The following is a 17955-nucleotide window of genomic DNA, read 5'->3' as shown; positions in this document are numbered from 1 at the left end:
CGTGACGAGTTCTTCCCAGCACGACGCTGAGGGGAACTACATTGTCTGCCATGATCAGGTTTCATAGCCTCACCTGTCAAGCTGCTGAACTTTTCAAAGTTGGCCATGCGTTGGGCGTGACTTATTTGGATGGTGGATCTGCCTTGCTAATCTGATTAGTGTGATCTTGTGGCATGCAAGGGAACTTTGTCACGGACTGGCATAAAACTGACGGGAGAAACTCTTGTAGTATTTGGTGACTTTTTTTTGGTGGGGGAGAATTCTTTGCAGCGTAATGTTTGATCTTTTAGGGTTACTTGGGGTGTTAGAACAAGTTAAAGCCTTCCATTTAACTGCAAGGGAGTCACGTTTCTGCCTTGCTTTCAGCCTGTCATGTGCTTCACTTCTTGGCCCTAAAGGCGCTTCCTCCACTTTTTCTTAACTTGGATATTCAGCACTAAGTAAGAACAGGTCTTAAGTATTTGGTTTCCTTGGGGTGGCTTAGCAGCAGAGAGTCTATGCTCCCCATAGTAGGAAGTTGAATTATCTTTCAGTATGAGCCCTTTTTACTTCTATTGGCATTAATACTAGTGATGAATGGGTTAAGGGGATAATTAATAGGCCAGAGTTGTGTTGGACAGTTAACATATGGGCCCTAAAGAACAACAAATACCAGGTCACATTATTTCAGCAGTCTAATTAGAGGGTCAGGGAGCTATCACAGCTATCAGTTGCTACCTGTTGTCACCATGCAGCATTTTGAGGAGTGACTGAAATGATGTCCCTACAAATGTATATTAACCTTCCAAGCACGCTGCCTGAATCTAATTGCCTCTATTCTCTGAAGCATAGAAAGAAATTTGTGCAGGTGATCTTCATACTACCAGTAATTTTGAGTCTCTTTATTCTACTTTAATGCCTTTTTAAAAAAAAAAAAAAAAAATCTTGCTAGTTCATTGAGAGATTAGAGAATTGGGCTGCAGTTGTTACTGTGTTTCAACTTAAGGCATGCAAAATACCTCAATGCCTGGGAGGACACTGGCACAATTCACTCTTTCTAGGTGTCTTCTGGTTCTTGATATCTAAATAGTTTCTTTATAGCACGTGAGCAACCACTTTAGTTGCAGGAATGGTCAGTAGTTAAACCGAGTGTCATCTGAGGCAGAAGACACTACTCGTTCATAACTGAAGCACTGCACATAACTTTATAAATAGTTTCATTTTTAAATATGAAGTAGCTTGATGTAGACCTTGCTGAATATGGATATAAAATGGCATGGGGGGTGGGGGGACTTTTTTGGGCCGCATATCCTGAAGTAGAATCTCCATTTCCTTTAACTTCTTTTCAGTGATGTGTATTGATCATTGGGCCCACACTACCATGACATGGCTAATTGTGTATATTCAAAATGAATAATAAATTGAATTTAATCAATCACCAAAATAGCTTCACTACCAGTGATGTGTGACCATTAGAAGAATTTCCTTGAGGATGATCTCCAAGCAAATGCTTGACCTAAGAGAGGTTTTGTAGCATGATCTGAGAGTAAGAAAACTTGGGCTGTCTTGAAACCAAGATTAGGACTCAAATCTCTTCACAAAGAACACCTTGTGTTTAAACAGATTCGCAAGGCTTTAGGGATGGTCAGGAAAGGCACAGAAAAAAAATCTGTTTGCCTCGCAATGGAATCCGAGATTAGAAGCATTTGAAAGACTGCTGTCAAACAAGTAGGTTTGAGTACTGCACGTGGCTCAGACTTATTTTGCCAGTCTTTCTGGCTTTAGAAATTATTTCTCTGCCTGTGTGTGTAATATTTGTGCATAAAAATATATTATATTTATGTAGTGTGTGTGCCTGTTTAAATTTTCTCCCTTCTCCTGACATGTCAGCAGAGCTGTGAAACTGATTCTCTGTGCAGCACTACTGATGTTAAATATGAACAGCTGGGGAAGTGTATTTTTATTTTAGTTAAGAGAATTGGAGAATTGAGGTCTATCTATGCTGAACTTTACTCCGGCTAGTTCAGCTTGCTCAAATGAGACTCTTCTTGTATCCTTAAGTAAAGGATGCATGTTTTGCACAACTGATGGCTTCAATGTTAGCTGGGTAATACCAGGAGGTAGGCAGAATTTGGCAAAAATGCGCATGTTGTTCCTTCTTAGTGTCCCTTTGATGGCCTGTTCATGTCAAAGTACATTATTGGAGTAATGGCAGACCCTAAATAAAATTTATGGAGTAGGATTAGACCCTTAGATTTTAAATAAAAATTCATGCTGCCTGCAATTCCATTTAACTTTTCTTTTTCTTCTGTCTAGCAAAGTAACACAGTTATCACTACTCTAGTGAGTCATTTGTGCCTTGATATTTTTTTTTATTTTTATTTTTTTAAAGTCAAAATTAATCTAAAAAAATTCTGCTCTCTCCCCCTTGGCCAGTGCCAAGCAGCTTCATCGTTATCCCCCTAAATTAGTCCAGGTAAACCAAAAAAGTTTAAATGAGAAGTTTCTCTTTTTTTTTTTTTTGTCTCAATAAAAAGCTTCAGTTAAAATGCTACATTCTGTTCCCCTTGAGGGACTAACATCAGCTGATTTGGCTCAGGACATACTTAAAAAATATTTTAAGTGATCAGTCCAAAGCTAGTGACTACTTTCATATTGGGTCACACAAGGTGCCATAGTGACATAGCATCGGCAGGCACAAACCATGACACCGCCACTACTGCACAGTAGCAACAAGCTGTTGTGCAGTAGGGTCAGAAATGACCCATGTGATGCTGGGACAGCGTATTACCAGCAGTTACTGTGCAGTTGCTTAGTACTTGGTAAAGCAAGCATTAATTGACTGTGCAGTAACAACTGTGCAGTCAGGTGCAAGTGTAGATGCACCCTGCGACTGGCAGAACTGAGTGTAGCAAGGGTTAGTACTCTTAATCCTTCTACAAAATATACTTTTAAAACATGAAAGTTTCCATGCCACACAAGAACCTTTTCAGAAGAGGAAAGTATACTGCTGCTATGGCTAGTCATTTTCTTGCCATTACAGTGAATCGGCTCCTGAATTGCTCTTTCCAACTGCGTTTGGGCACAGGGAGCTTTGTTACATTAAGCGCTGTAGGATTCAGCCCTCCTAAATACAGTTCTTTGAGCAGGAATGTGTGATTGCAGGTTTTGAGAGGCACAGGCAACCCTCTCCAATATTTATTAAGTGTATGCGCGTGCACACACGTGCATTAATAGCTCTTAAAACAATGTAAAGGGCTACAAATATGATAATTTACACTGACCAGCAGATGAGTTATAGATTATTGAATTATGCAAGCTGGTGATCAAGGTAGCAGACAATAGAAGATGCATTGCAATGTGTTACTTGCTTTTTAACTTTAACCAAGGCTGTGCCATTTTCAAATTACTATGTTGGTGTCCTCTAAAATGCCTTGCAACTTTGAACCAGTTTCTTCTCTGAATTGGCACCACAATGAATCAGTAAGGTATTTTATTATCTCCTAAATGTTTTGCTTGGAACTTTGGCAAGGCCAACGGGTTTCAGATGTTTCACTTTCCTTTAAAGAATTGCTGGATTTGAAAATTCACTAAATAAAATTAGCATTGTTCTGCTATAAGTAAGCACCTAAGTGTCTCATTCTTTAAACATAGCAATGTGTTTGCAGTAACCGTATCTTGTACTTTAAATCAGAAATTAGCTGCCAAAATGCAGTGACACCTGTTGTATGAAATATGGGTCTAATACTGTTTTCAACATTTGATTAGATCGGGAGCAATTTAATTGGCGGTACAGCGAGAATTTGTTAGTAGGTCAAGGTTTTAGTGCTACTTGAGCTTCAGGTCTCCTTCCATTTGATTTCCCCACATCCCTATGGGTCAAGTAGCTCAAGCTTGAAACTAGAGACTTCAGTGAAGCAGGTTGGATTAAGGCACAACACACCTTAATAGTCTGAACTCTCGAAGCTGCTAAGAACTGGTGAATCTAAGCACCATCTTGTCTCTAAATCTGGAGAAATGATTGCTCTCAGTACCAGATTTTCTGATATTACTGCAGATAGGCCTTAACCTCAACTCGTTTACATGATACAATATTACACACAACTGGTGTCAAGTAGCTACAGCTGCTATTCCCAGTGTAACTCCAGAGGTGAGCCAATATGGGAAGTGGTAACAATTGACTTACACAAGTACTGTACTGCAAGTGGTATGTTTGAATTTGTGACAAAAAAGGAAGGAGAATTAGATCAAAGTTTGTACAAAGTTTCCATAGTGCTGCAGCATGCCACATGATGGATTTCTTGGATCAGTTAGTGGTTTGACTAAGATCTTCAACAGTATGACATAAGAGCCCAACATCCACTTAAAAATCACTTTTCTTTGGAAAAAGAACTTGGGCTCTGAAGTCATGTAAGCACCTCAAGAGCAAATTTTTCCTGATCTTTGGGGTTCATATAAATGCCAGTGGAAGGTATTACAATGCTGAAATGAACAGGTTAGCTTTTTATAAAAACAAGGCTGCTATGCACCATTCTTGTCAAACCAGAATCGCTTGGTGTTTGGGAGGAGAAATTCCTAGTGTGCTGTACACTAGCAGAATTTCAAATTGAGTTCAGGAATACTGTTTATAATGCATGTGTGCATGTATAGTTAGAAGTGCGTGCGTGCGTGTGTGTGTGTGTGTGTGTGTGTGTGTGTGTGCGCGCGCACACACCTATATAATGGGTTTATGCTTTATTGGAGTGCATGAGAAGTAGATTAATGATATTGCTCCCTTCTTTCCTTCACTCCCACACCCTATAAACAACTTGTTAGCTACCAGCTTTGTGTCAGATTCTGATTTATATCAATTTTTAGCTGAGTAGCAACTCAACCTTGGATCCTGGATGGCGTTTCTGAAAGACTTATGGAATACAGTTAATGGTCAGGGGGAGCCCAAGGAGATGTCCGACTCACCAAAGATAAGGCTCAGATAAGCAAGCTAGCATTTCAAGCCGGGTCTCGTGGCAAAAAGATACGGGCTGGGAGCTCTGCTTGTCTGTACTTTAAGCCTGTTAATTAGAGGTTGTTCGTCAGTGCTGCTTAGATATGTTTCTGCTGAAATGTGAGTCATCTTCCCACTAACACTTCTGCAGCATCAGGCCTTTTTGTATTTTGAAACATCTCTCTCTGTACTAACCTTTGCCGAACTATCTTTAATGCAACTGCTATTAGCTCACTTCAGGCTATGTCAAGGTCACTCTGCTAAATGTAGTGTAATAATTAATTAAGCTGTGTATAAAGCAGCCTGTGAATTTTCTAATTTAAAGAGGGGGGTGGGAGCATTATGCCTCTCCCAATTTTTGCATACCAGCTCCTACAATTGCTGCACTCTCTCAGATTTCCTCAAGGAACTTCACTGGCAGCGTTTAAGAATTTGAGTGATTATGCCTTAGTTGAACAAAAAATACAGCTGCATGAAACCGCTTTTTCTGGCGAACACTTCAGGACAGTTGGGCTTTTCTGTTTTTGCAGCCACCTTTTGTCAGTGGTTTTGTTTAAGCTGTAATGAGCTGAATAGCGTGTGGTCTTCCTGCCCTCCACTGGATACAACTAGAACTGCTTGACTTGGTATCTGTGCCCAATACTGCGAACGGCGAGTGCTGATTCTCCTTTCAGCAGGAGTCTGTGACCCTTGCTGCTGCCAGGGAAGTTGCTAGTTGCCCCGGGGCACAGGACAGCGCTGCGCTAACTTTGACACATCCTTAGGTAGTCACGGGTTACAAACTTACAAACTAATAACTTGGAGTTGTGGGGCCGCAGTCTTCTTGTGTGTAGGATTTTGAGGTAGCAGACATTGGTGAGAGCTTCCTGCAGAGCTGTGAGACTTCTCTGACAAACCTTGAGATTTTTGCACCCCCCAAAACTTTGTTTCTTTGTTTTTGTTTTAATTGCCTTTTGGGATCTACCCAAGTCTTGGCAAAACCACTTCACAGCAAAACCCCCAAAGCAAATATTGAAGGAATAACTTTTTTTTTAATTTTCAGTTATTTCTCAATTCATTATTATGATGATTATTATTATTATTATTTTTAAACAGCCTCCAGAAAGAGAATCATTGCTTCTAAATCCAACAGAGGTTATCCTGATCACTGTAGGCAATTTGAACAGTCAGGCATAGGAGGTTGCTGGACAAGGTGAAGGCCACTTGAACCTCCTATACAGGGCTTGCTCTTCTGGCCTGAGTGACACCAGACTCCCCCCATTTGATTTCTGCATGGTTAAACATGGGAGAATTGGACACCGAGGGCACATCCCCACAAGTGGGAATGTGCGTCTCCACAGGGACAAGTAGCAGCGGCACACCCTGTCCTTGGGGACCGCCCATGCCACGCGGGCTCTAGTGTGCAGCAGGCTTCTCCAGGTGGGGTAGGGGAGGCTGGGGCCAGCAGTCCAGTCTGTCCTGGGGGCCTCGGGAACCTGCAGCACTGCTGCATGGGGGAGCCTGGTGTCTCTCTTTCTGTCTCATTTGAGAGTGTGTGGGGTGTAAAGATCAAAGAGGGGGTGAGTCCATTACCATTCAGATTTAGTTCATCCATATGTTTGGATATGTGAAAGACATCAATGGTAACCCATTTTATATCTCTTATGGCCGTTGCTTTGTTAATCTGACACTTGGTTGAATCTGAATAACAAAGCACTCATTCAGAGGCCACTGTTAGGAAAAAGTCATTAACTTGGGTTTTATTACGTTGTTACATACAAGCCACCTGTGTACTTAGCACAGCTGTGAATAAAGGAGTAGGGAGTAATTCTGAGCTGATTTATTTTTAGCATTTAGGTTGATACCTGTTGAAAGGTATGTGCACTACTGTGTAGTGAAGATGCTGGTTATGGAATGAGGTATTCTCATCACTCCCAGTTGTGGGTACCATGTCCAGAATAAAAAGCTAAAGGCATATATGCTGGGCGTTTGATCTGGTTTTTGTCTAAATGCCCTTCCAGCCACATCTGTCCTTAACCACCTGCAGACTGTCCTGGTGAATAGGATGAGCTGCCAGGGTTATCATGAAGCTGACCTGGGTACTCCAGAAGTGAGAGACGAGATCAAAAGGGAGCCCTTTTAAATATACTCTGGGTCTACTAGACTAGATCAGATCCTTGGTATGGATATGGAGAGTCTTTAATTAGTGTAGTCATGTAATTAGAAGCTTTGCTTCACATCTGCTTTACCTACAGCAGAGAACATCTTCATGGGAGAGTCTCATCTTTTTAAAGACCTCTTGACAATGTTTAGTTGACTATTCTTTAATTTACAATTTATGCCAGTCATGAGCCCACATAATTAATGAGGGAACTCTGCAGACACACCTGCTCCTTAATGTTTATGTAATTGGTGCCTGTCTCCCTCCTTTTCTGGGAGTTTCACTCTCTCCAAAGGCTATTTATTTTCTTTTGATCTGGCATTTTCTTTTTGCCATCCAGAGACAAATCGGAGCTATGTTGTGACCTTCTAGTCCTATTAAGCAGCACCCTTTATCATTTGCCTGGGCAGCAATCCCAATACCCCCCCCCATACCTCTCTTTTGAAACCTGTCTTTTTATTTTGCCTATCTGGTTAGGGGAGAGGGACAGGAGATGGACAAGGTAGAAGCTGGCTCAGTAACTGGATATCAAAGTTGATAGTCTTGCACTAGGAACGTCTTTCCAAAAATTCCCTGGCCTTGATTTTCTTTTGTTTACAACAAAGCTAATTTAATTTCCTAGACAGTGGCTACTCCCTTTATGACTGTAATCACAAATCCAATAATGAGTGAGTTGAGAAGGCAATCCCATTTGTATTAAAATGCATTTAAGGCTCAGCACTGAGAGGATCAACGGTGTATTGCTTTGCTAGACCTTTTATGCCAGGTGGTAGCAAATATAGTTCATCTCGGTACCATATGTGCTGTCCGGGTCAACTTTAGCTGAAAGCAGACTTGAACGCTGATCTCCACCTCAATCCCCTAACCTGCCTCTGAGTAAAACGTGACTATCCTTTTGAGTGGAGCACATGGTTATCCTGGAGAGAGAGCATCTAGTGAACTACAGTAGTTGGATAGATGGCATGGAATAAAGTGTCAACAACAGTGTTAAAATCTTGAGCTGCTTTATTGGCTGAGTTTTTAAAATAATGAATGCTTGCAGTAGACCACCTTGGGTTGAGCCTTTGACCATCTATGATTTGAGCTGTAGATCTACAGCTCTGAAGAACAGCTTGATTTCTCCCCCCATGCACTTTTCCTGTGCTTTTCATCTAGGGATCCCAAAGCATTAAACCTTTCAACACAATATGCAAGTACCAGAGCTGGTCAAATACCAGTACTGCTGTAAGGAAGAAGTATCACTTAACTCAACACTGAAGAGGCGGCTGTTCCATAAACAATTAAACAAACATTGCCTGGAAAAGAATTTATTGACCTAAAAATGCTTGCTGCTTGTGTTCATAGAATTATTTCCCATATCAGCCAATGTCAGAGTTTTATCCCCATTTTGCAGAGGGTTAAGTGGCTTACCCAAGGCCACATGGTGAGTTGGTTGCAGTAACACGCACTAAATGGGTAGCACTAGATGACAGAGCAGGACTTTGAATCGCTGATATTCATCTACATCTGACTGTTTGGGCTAAATCCTATTTCACCGTTATCTCTCAAAGTGTCACTTATGTAACGGAGTTACTGCAGTTTTGGGCATGTAGTGTTTGGATTCCTAGTTGTGCTTGTGTAGCTGTGCTTACCCTGCACTTCCCTTCTGCGCATGCTCGGAAGGCTGCACTACGGCTGCGTAGAGGCCAGGGAAGAATAGCACCCGCTGGGTACATAGCTACGCCCCAAACTTCATTCACCAACGAATACACAATTTACTGGATTTGAAGGACTAGAACCAAGACCATTGCACCTTCTAGCCTGACAGCCTAGTAGTTGGAGCGAGATGTCCTGATCCTGTGCCCCCTCAGTCAGAGGAGGTTTGATATTGCACATTCGATTTCCCAAAAAAGTACTTTAGCCACCAGTCCAGAATGTGCTCTGGCCCCTGGGCAGCCAGAGGGCGAGTGTAATCCGGAGGCCATGGGGCTCAGTGAACAGATGTGGCCCTGAAAGGGAGGGAGCACTGGCTTTTTGCTGTGGGCCTCTAATGGCTTTTCTGTACTTTGCACTTCAGTACTTCATTGGATAAACAGCAGCAGGATAGCTCCTGCCCCATTGGAGCCAGGGTCTGTTTTTCAGAAAAGCCTGAGTATTTTTCTCTCTGCAGAATGGGTACACTTAAAGTGCCAAATTGAGTACTTGAAGATGGCCCTTGGCTTTAAAATACAGAGGTCTTGGTGCAAAGGCTTTTAGAAAACCTCCAGACTTCTTTTTTTTTGTGTTACTTTAAATTTAACCTCTCTTCTTTCTGCACCACCATGGGGGTCTCCCCCCACACATGGCCGTTGGCGCAGTGCTCTGAAACTCATCTGGCTCAGTGGGCGTCAGCAAACTGGTTCCCATTCAGCAACCAAGTAAAAGCAGTGCAGTACTGAGGACACTTGGTGCCAGGAGCACAGCTAAGACCCACGGGGGGAAGTGCTGTTGGATAAATGAAATGGCTGGTCTGCAGATCAGTCGATTTATTCTCCAGTGTGTTCAGCCAGGGGGGTGCACATATCTGCTTCCCTCCATCAGCACCTAGTCCCCGGAAAGAAAATGGTCTGTAGCAGACCTGTCACATGGTTGCCACTTGCAGCCAGTCCTCTTCAGGGCTCTTAACCTTGCACAAGGTCTTGCATGACTCCTTTGTAGCAGTTTGGCTAGTTCTGCAGTGGGGTGGGTTTTTTGTATCTTTTCTATTATGGAGGCTGCAGAAGTGGGTGTGGGGAATGGAAAGGATTGTTTTCATTTGGAATTACAGAGACTAATTGTGAGAGGAACGTGGTGGGGGAGGGAGGAAGGACGGGGGCTGCTAAGGGTGGCCTGTCTTCTGCCAGCCCAGCGCTGAATAGTGCACGGCGGTTGAAACAACATGGCTAGGGGAGACAGGAATCTCCTGCTGGAGATGGAAACAAAAGCGACTCAGCCTGACAGGAACTTGGTGTCAAATGCTCATGTTTCCAGAAAGCCGCTCTGCACATGGTGGACCATGCAGCATTGTTCCTGACCATTCATGCTGCTCCTTGAGGAAACTTGCTCCTTTGCATATGTCTTGTTCCTTGTTCTGAGGTTTACTTTCCCCAGAACTGAAGTCGACATCGTAAAAAGAGGACTCCCAGGGGCATTGCAGGAGGTGTAGAGCATGGTACAAAATCCATTGTCTTCCAGCTCTAGCAAATCTGAGCTTGTACAGCTTGAATACTGGATGCTGGACACTTGTTTTACTCGAAGGCTCTGCCTAATGTTTGTTCCTAGTGTTTAAAAACATGCACTCCCTGAGGACAGACGAAACAACATGCACGCATTGAAGTGTGTCCTTGGCCAGGATCAGTCGCTAACCACTGCTGTAGAAGGTGATGCATCTTTGTGAACAGAAAAGGGACTCTGCTTTTACTGGGAAGTGAATCTCTAATCCTTGCCTTAAAGCCGAAGCATTGGATGACTGGGCTTTATTAGGGGAAACTTGTCAACGTAGTAAAAAATGCAGTCCCTGTGCAAGTGTTTTGAGCCACTTCAATAGTTGCATAACAAAGGGTTGCGTTACCTTGTACAACTTGCTACCTGGTTGTCTTGTGTCAGCTCTTTTTGTCTGTGTGCCAGGCACACCGATTACCATGCGTTTAGTTTGTGTTCAGAGCCCTTTCTGCATTTGCTAGGAAGTGGTTCTAGCTCGTTTTCATTTATGAAATGCATCAGTGAGGCAATACACGTGTTTTGCTCTTTTTATGTTGTCTGCTCACACTTACGCAGTACCCAGTTGTGTTAAGTCAGGGCTGTCCAACTGGTGAGTGATTAAGTGCAGCCTGTGGGCTCCTGCCTGGCCACCACCCCTCACCCCATTGCTCTGGTTGCAGTGCCTGGGGTCGCTGACTCGGAAGTGTAACGGGGAGGCCTGGGGAGCTTGCTGCCTATCCACTTGCATCAGCAGGGGGACTTGGGTGGGGGCTTGTGCTGCTGGCATGATGGGAGGATTCACCCATTTGGGGGGGTAGGGAGGAAGTATCACCTGATGAAGGAGGATAGATCTGGTAGCTCCTCTTTCTTCTAACCTGGGATGTCCCCCCCCCCCCCCATTTTAAAATACCTAGTTATAGTGTATTTCAAAAAATAAATACATAAAAAAAAAAAAGGGGGGGGGGCAGAGTTGTAGCTTGTATTAAATCAGCCAGGGCAGGGCAGTTGGGTTTTTTTTTTTCTCCCTCCCTGTGCCGTAGACTGAGTGGAGAGGAAATAAGGCTGATATCTTAACTGAATGCTGTAGTGTGCATAACTGTCCTCTCAACTCTTGTCAGAAAGGGATGGCTACTCGAGGCAGAATGAATGTTGTAGGTGCTCTGCCTGGCCTACAAGAAGTGTTGGAGCTTACTGTGACGACACATTTGGCCTCCCTTGTAGCGTTGTGCCCAGCTCCTCATAGCGTACGGCTGCAGCAGTGCAGGCATAATATGGCTTTGTGTGGTGACACCGACCTGGCTAAAGCCTGACTCTTTGTTTTTCTTCCTCTTAAAATCCAGTTCCCACCAGTGCCATACTCGTTGGACTTGTTGAGCAATCTCTCTGGAGTTGCTGTACTTGTTCACTGCATTTTTACAATAAGGAGGCTACTTAACTGGTATGGAGGAGTGATTGACCCAGACTGGGGTGCAGTATACCATCTGGACTCTTCACGAGAGAGTTTGCATTTTTTACTCCCTTGTTTTTTCAGGCACCTCTTGATCCTATACATAAGTAAAATTGAGGTAGCGCTGAGGTGTAGGATGCCAGAGAAACTTCTTTTAAGATAGCTGCCACAGAATTATCAGTTCCCTTGTGGAAGATGGGGCACTGGATTCATAAGAACTTGTCTAAAGGGGCAGTAAATTGGTATAAAGGGGCAAAGCCAGTAAACAGGACTCTATGAACCAAACTGAAGTAGCTGTAGAAATGTTTCCTCCTAAAAGCAGTTATTTTTTGCCGAGGGGTGGGATGAAGATGGGCCAGATGGACCTCTTCAACATTCAACCTACAGTGGACCTAATGAGGAGACCTGGGGACAGAACTTCAGCAGCACTTGATTAACCAGGAGTCTTTACCTTTTAACTCTTTACCTAGCTCATGCTATCCCAAACTCTCAAGTTAATAGGACATCCTGCATTGAGAAACCTTTTTCTTAAATGCATTCCCTTTTATAAAAGGACTGGTTTGTTGCAAGATAAGTACCCTCTGCAGGGACCATGGGAAGGAGGGAACTGAGACAATATAGGCAAATTGTCGATGCCTGGGTTTTAACTTCCATCTGAAAGGCATCGCAGCCAACAGCATAGTGCTGTGCTAAGATTTGAGGAAACAAATTAGTCAATGGGGGAGCAGTTTGGGAACAAGAGGTCTTTACTTTGGGTTTGATTCATTTTTGAAAGAATGAGTAACACTTGAGCTAATGACCTGCTGCTTGTCGAATACTTCCCCCTAAAGCTGCTTATTGTTGAATCTTAACAAAAATTCTTACAGGTCCTCTTGTTTCTGTTAGGCTCCCTGCTGATGTGTTTGAGATGCTGCCACTAGCAGAAGAGGCAAATTTAAAACCCACAGCTTCATAATCTGTTAAATTTGCTGCAATTCTGGATAATTTGACAATCTGCTGTTTGCAGCCATTTTTTCCTATTGCCGACTGAGGCGAAGTATAAATGAGCTGTAATTGGACTGTGACGCTGTCTCATTTGGGGATTTAATCGTATGAGATAAAACTTCATTTGGTTCAGTCTGTCAAAACAAGTCTGAGTGTGGAGGAAAGTAAGAGAATTTCAGGTGGCTTTTTTTTTTTTTTTCTGCCAGAGATCTGGTATTTAGCTATGTCAGTGAGGCTATATAGGCACTTCTGTATAGCTTAGAAGTAGACTGTACCACACTGACAGCTTCATATTGACATGAATCCAGCTATGGAGTTATGGTGGTACTGGTAGACTGTTCCTAATCACAATTATGCTGATATAAAACCTGCATGTAAACTAGGCGTCTGCAGACTTCCATAAGACTACAAGCCTCTGGAAACTGATCTTCCATTGTACATTCACATGCTGGCATGCCCTCAACTTAGTCTTCGATGAGAGCTGGTCATCGCAAGACTGCTAATGCTTCTTTCTGCCCATGTAATGCAAAGAATTGATGCTAACATCATTCCTGTAGGATTAACTAGGCTAGAAGCAATGGTGGCAAAGAGTTGTATCTTTATAGAACAGCTGTAAATAAAAAAGGCAGTCTACCTCCCGTGGATGCCAACAAGAGGGGCATTGTGGGTTTTCTGCCTTTGCATTTTGATTGCAAAGGGTAGTAAGGATTGAGCCCCCAAATAGTATGGGCTATCTTTACTAGCCTATGCATCCCTGTTCTATAAAGGCTGCCTTTCCCCAGTACTTATTGCAGATAGTAAGTGGTGTCTCTTAGATTTCCAGCAGCTGTACATTTTTAAAATGTTCCTGAATCTATTCTCTAAACCAATGTTCTCCAAACTTTTTTGATCATGCACCCCTATCAGTAAAAAATGTTTGAGCACGCACCCCCAATATATGTATATTTATATAGAAGAGCTAATATTTTCTTCCTGCACCCCAATGGATCATCTTACGCACCCCACTTTGGAGATCACTGCTCTAAACTGTTTCCAAGCCAGGCTTCCCTTCCTTAAGCCTGTGATAGCCAGGCTTATTTTCACAGGTTTGTTTCCTGGCTTGTTTTATTTTAGTTTAGACAGATGAGAAATCAAGACTTTTTTGGGGGGGGGGTAGGGGGGTGGAATGTTGATTGTCACCATTGGGTCAGTCCACGTTTTGCTGTTTTTTGGTTTCAGTTTTTCTGCATGGTGCTTGTGAGAGAGCAGCCGGAGAGGTGAACCCTTCCCTGCATTAAGCAACAGCTCCTTGTGAAATAGATGTCAAACTGGTTATGTCAGGGTTCATGATTATGCTCAAAGAACCAGGCTACTTATGTAATAATGGAAATGTGAAGAATGGCTGAGTCCTTGTTTAACAGAACTTAAGTAAGCTTTATATTTTTAACGTTGATTTAATGTTGAGGGGAGGCTCTTAGCTGCCATAGCCTATTAGTCTAAAAGTCTCTGTTACGGTGGTTATATCTAATCTCTGTTGTTGAACATAATTCTGGATTTTTGAAAAAATGTTTTCTGTTTCATTTTACAAATGAAGCATGTAAGTGGGATACTGCTTTTGGCGATATGAGGCCAGAGATTAACTTCTGTCATTTAAGCTTTGAAAACAAAGGGTTTGCTCTGGGTTTGAATCATGCCAGTTGACCTCTGAAAAGAGAGGAGGAGGCCTCATTAGAGTACCGTATAACACACAGCATTATTAGGCTTAATTCTGATATATCTGAAGCCACAGGACAATGGAGGGACTCTCCATAAGACTACTGCAGTGTAATCATAGTATTGATGAAGGTGGGGAGCAAGGGGGTAAAGTTGTCCTTAAGTCTGCTATTGCATACAGATTTTTTTTTTGGAGGGTGATTCAGACATCTGCCTCTGGGACAAAACCTCTTTTTCCAACAGACTCCAGTTTGCTATTTAGCTCAGTCGTGTTTCCAGCTGGGTTTAGAAGAGTTGTTCTCCCCCTTTCTCCCCCCAACCATCATCTGCTTGTTCCAGAAATCTCCTCTCCTGGAAATTGAATCCAAACATTTATTTTCAGGAAATGAAGACTCATGACTCTTGTCACATGACTTGATCAGTGGGCAGCAAAACCTGATCATGATGAGAGGTATTCTGAATAACTCATCCATAAACAGCAATTAGCTTTTAATCCAAGCATTACCCCTGTCCCCTTTGCTCCCCTCCCACCCCCACCAGGAACAGGAACTTGTGGTCTTTGTTAAGTGAAACAGCAACTTGGGGCTCCCCGCAAAGAATGAAAGGAAGCTGGAGTTGACCAAAAGGAGTAAGATGCTCATTTCGGCTCCACCCCCTTGCTGCACTCAAAAGCCTTTTGCTTTCAGCCCAAAGCACCATTGAAGTATCAGGACAATGGAGACCAAATCCTTCTTGGAAAGGGGGAGGAACTGGCAAATGCATGTTTTGTTACTTCACTGGCTTTCCATCTTTCCCTCCCACCCAAAAAAACAGAAAGAAACCATCTAGCGAGCTTCTCTGTAGATAATGCAATCACTTTCTTGGAACCTCACTAATGGGATTATAATTATTATTGCAGATGAACTGAAGTGAACAGAATATTTACCACTTCATCTTAAATTATTGTAAATCCCTCCAAAGCAGCCCTTTGATATGTAAAGTGCTCCCCCCCACTCACCCCACCCCTCCCAGCAAATGAAGATCATTATTTAGTGGAAGTTCAGGGCTTTTAAATATGACTCAGAGCAGTGAGAGGCTTCGGTGTTTATGTAAAAAGAAAGCGCTGCATAATGAGCCAGCAGAGGCAACTAATATCTTGACTGGCTCCAGCAAGGCAGGTGGTTAAAGGGAGGAGGAAAATTTCCTTGCTGAGCAGTTATAATGTCTCCTTCCATTGAAGCTGCTGCTGAAAAGTGTGAGAAGAACAGATGGAGACGGAGGAAGCTTCCCATGTCTCGTCCCATCGTAGTTCAGTACGCGGTGGTCCTGACTCGGCATGGGTTTAGAGTCTGTCACCAGACTGCAGCAAGTGTTAACGCTCCTGTATCACAGTGGTTCTGTTTCCTGCCTACTTTGCTAACAAGATGGTGCAAGGCAGTGGAGAATCAGGCCACCAAGATGTGCCTCCACCTCCATATTTCCCTTAAGGGCATAGGTGTGTCTGCACTGCAGCATGTGGTGAGATGAAATCTCTGAACTGCTTTGCAGTGACAGCTTATTTTTATTGAACGTCATGTAACCGATTAGCTGGAGACCAAGAATGAGAGAAGTGATGACCTGGTTAGGGCTTCCAGGAGAATCCAAAGGTGGGAGCGTGTTCTCCATTGCTCCCCTAGGCTTGAAGCCCTGCAAGAAGGGGCTTTCTTCTGGGGGTTCCCCTCTTCCTCAATTATGACAAATATGTCGTTCTATTGAAATCATGGACACTTATACTGAGGCCTTCGTTCATCCTCTGTGCTTGCGAAGCCGCTGCTCTTCTGAAGATGGCTTAGAGGTGTCTCTTTCTATCTTCAGAAGAGGTTAGCAGCCCTTTCGGGCTGAGCTGGAGGGCTCCCAGATTGTAGAAGGGGGAAAGCGGTTGAGCAGGCAAAGGCACACTTAGCCAGCCGTTCCTAGTTGCACAGGTAATCCCTATCTATTCAGCTGGTTCTCTCCTTTCATCTCTCTCTCTTTTTTTTTTTTTTCCTTTTAAAACTTGAAGTCGAAGTATGCACTAAATTTCCCATGAGCTCTTGCAAAATCCCCAAAGTTGTGAACTTTAACAAACATGGTTTTGGTGTATTTTGGGGCTAGTTTGTGGCTGGACTGTGCATTGTATGTCAGATTTTTCAGAGTCGGTAATGCTGTGTACAGTTTGGTTCAGAAAGAGTTTGACCAGGGAGGCCTTGTCTAGTGGAACCGCAGGTCCTGGGTTCTAGTCGCATAGTGACTTGGTTGAGCCATTTCTCCTCCCTGTGCCTCACTTTCCCTACCAAGGGGGAGTGTTTGCTTGTTTGTTTTCCCCCTCTTCTAGGTTTCAGTAGGATTCGAACAAATCCTGGCTCTTGGGCCAGAAGTGATTCATACAGTGGCACCCAGACTGTATACCTATGAATGTCTTAAGCTTGGATACAGTCTCTTCCTCAGCTTACGCCAGAATCCTGGACGGGTCATTGCATCTTCTTCCACTTCCATGACACATGGGGGAGAACTGGCAGAGGTGTTTGTTGGAGGGAGAAATCATCTCAGTTACAGGCCCAATTTATTTCCCCCCCTCCCTCTGAAGTTCATTAATTCCCATCATCTGTTTTGTGTAGGTTACAGGGTCTGCATTTGACGGAGCAGTATTGAGTTACATCCATTTCAAAAAGGCCGAGGTTGGTTCACAGTAATTCATTTTATTGTATAATTTGCCAACCTGAACAATGGGCTCCCACTTGAGATGAAGGCACACAAGCTGTCCATCCAGTCGGTAATAAAAGATTGAGAAGTAGCATTGCTACTGTAAGGGTCCGTATGCTGCGTTTTAAGGAGAGGTGCTAGCTTAACCCAGAGTTGGTATTACTTGGAAAAATATATATGAAAAACCATATTGCAGTCTCAACCCAAAGCCAAACTTAAGCAGGTTTCTCATCTCCTCCCCCTCTCCATCTGCCACCACAAGAACATGGAACAAAAGCCAAGTGGTAATTTCAAAGGCAGTTGACCTTGGTGCTGATGGCAGCCTCCTTGATGCAATTAAAACATTTTATTACTTTAACATTCTTTCACTGGGCCTGTCAGATGCTTGCTTTAAAATAGTATTTCTTCCAGATTTCTGGGATTTGATTATTTTATTATCAAGCTGGAGAAAAGAGCAGCCGTTAAAACTTCAAACATCTTTTTGAGTGGCTAGCTAAATAATGAATGTTATAGGGGGGTTGTTTTGTGTTTTGGGGGGTTTTAATGTAGGTTTCTTTTCAGCAACTGATAGTGGGTGAGAGTGAAACTTTTCTCACAGACTTGAAAAATCTGGTTCTGCATACCAGCCCTTGTTTCCCTTGCTTTGGATATTTTCTTAGGTATTGAAAAGAGCTTCACTCGCTTATGATGGTATAGACCGGCAATACATGAGCTGAGCTGTGTGCCAACAGTTTAACTTTTTAATAAATCATCTTTTATGATGACCACTAATAAAAGTTATGTTATGCCCTTATGGGAAGGGACAGGGACTGAACAAGAAGCACTTTAAAA

At 43.1% G+C, this 17955-nt stretch overlaps 1 protein-coding gene across 1 annotated transcript in view; it reads left to right on the top strand.

Annotated features, from left to right (window-relative positions):
- The window catches only part of HS3ST3B1 (heparan sulfate-glucosamine 3-sulfotransferase 3B1), a 41057-nt gene that overhangs the window by 8511 nt on the left and 14591 nt on the right, over positions 1 to 17955 (top strand). The window lies entirely within an intron of this gene.

Source organism: Crocodylus siamensis, chromosome 8, assembly GCF_052110815.1.
Source record: "Crocodylus siamensis isolate JL-2025a chromosome 8, ASM5211081v1, whole genome shotgun sequence".
Taxonomy (NCBI): domain Eukaryota; kingdom Metazoa; phylum Chordata; order Crocodylia; family Crocodylidae; genus Crocodylus; species Crocodylus siamensis.
The sequence above is the reverse complement of the archived record's forward strand: the minus strand, read 5'-3'. Positions and strand labels throughout refer to the sequence as shown.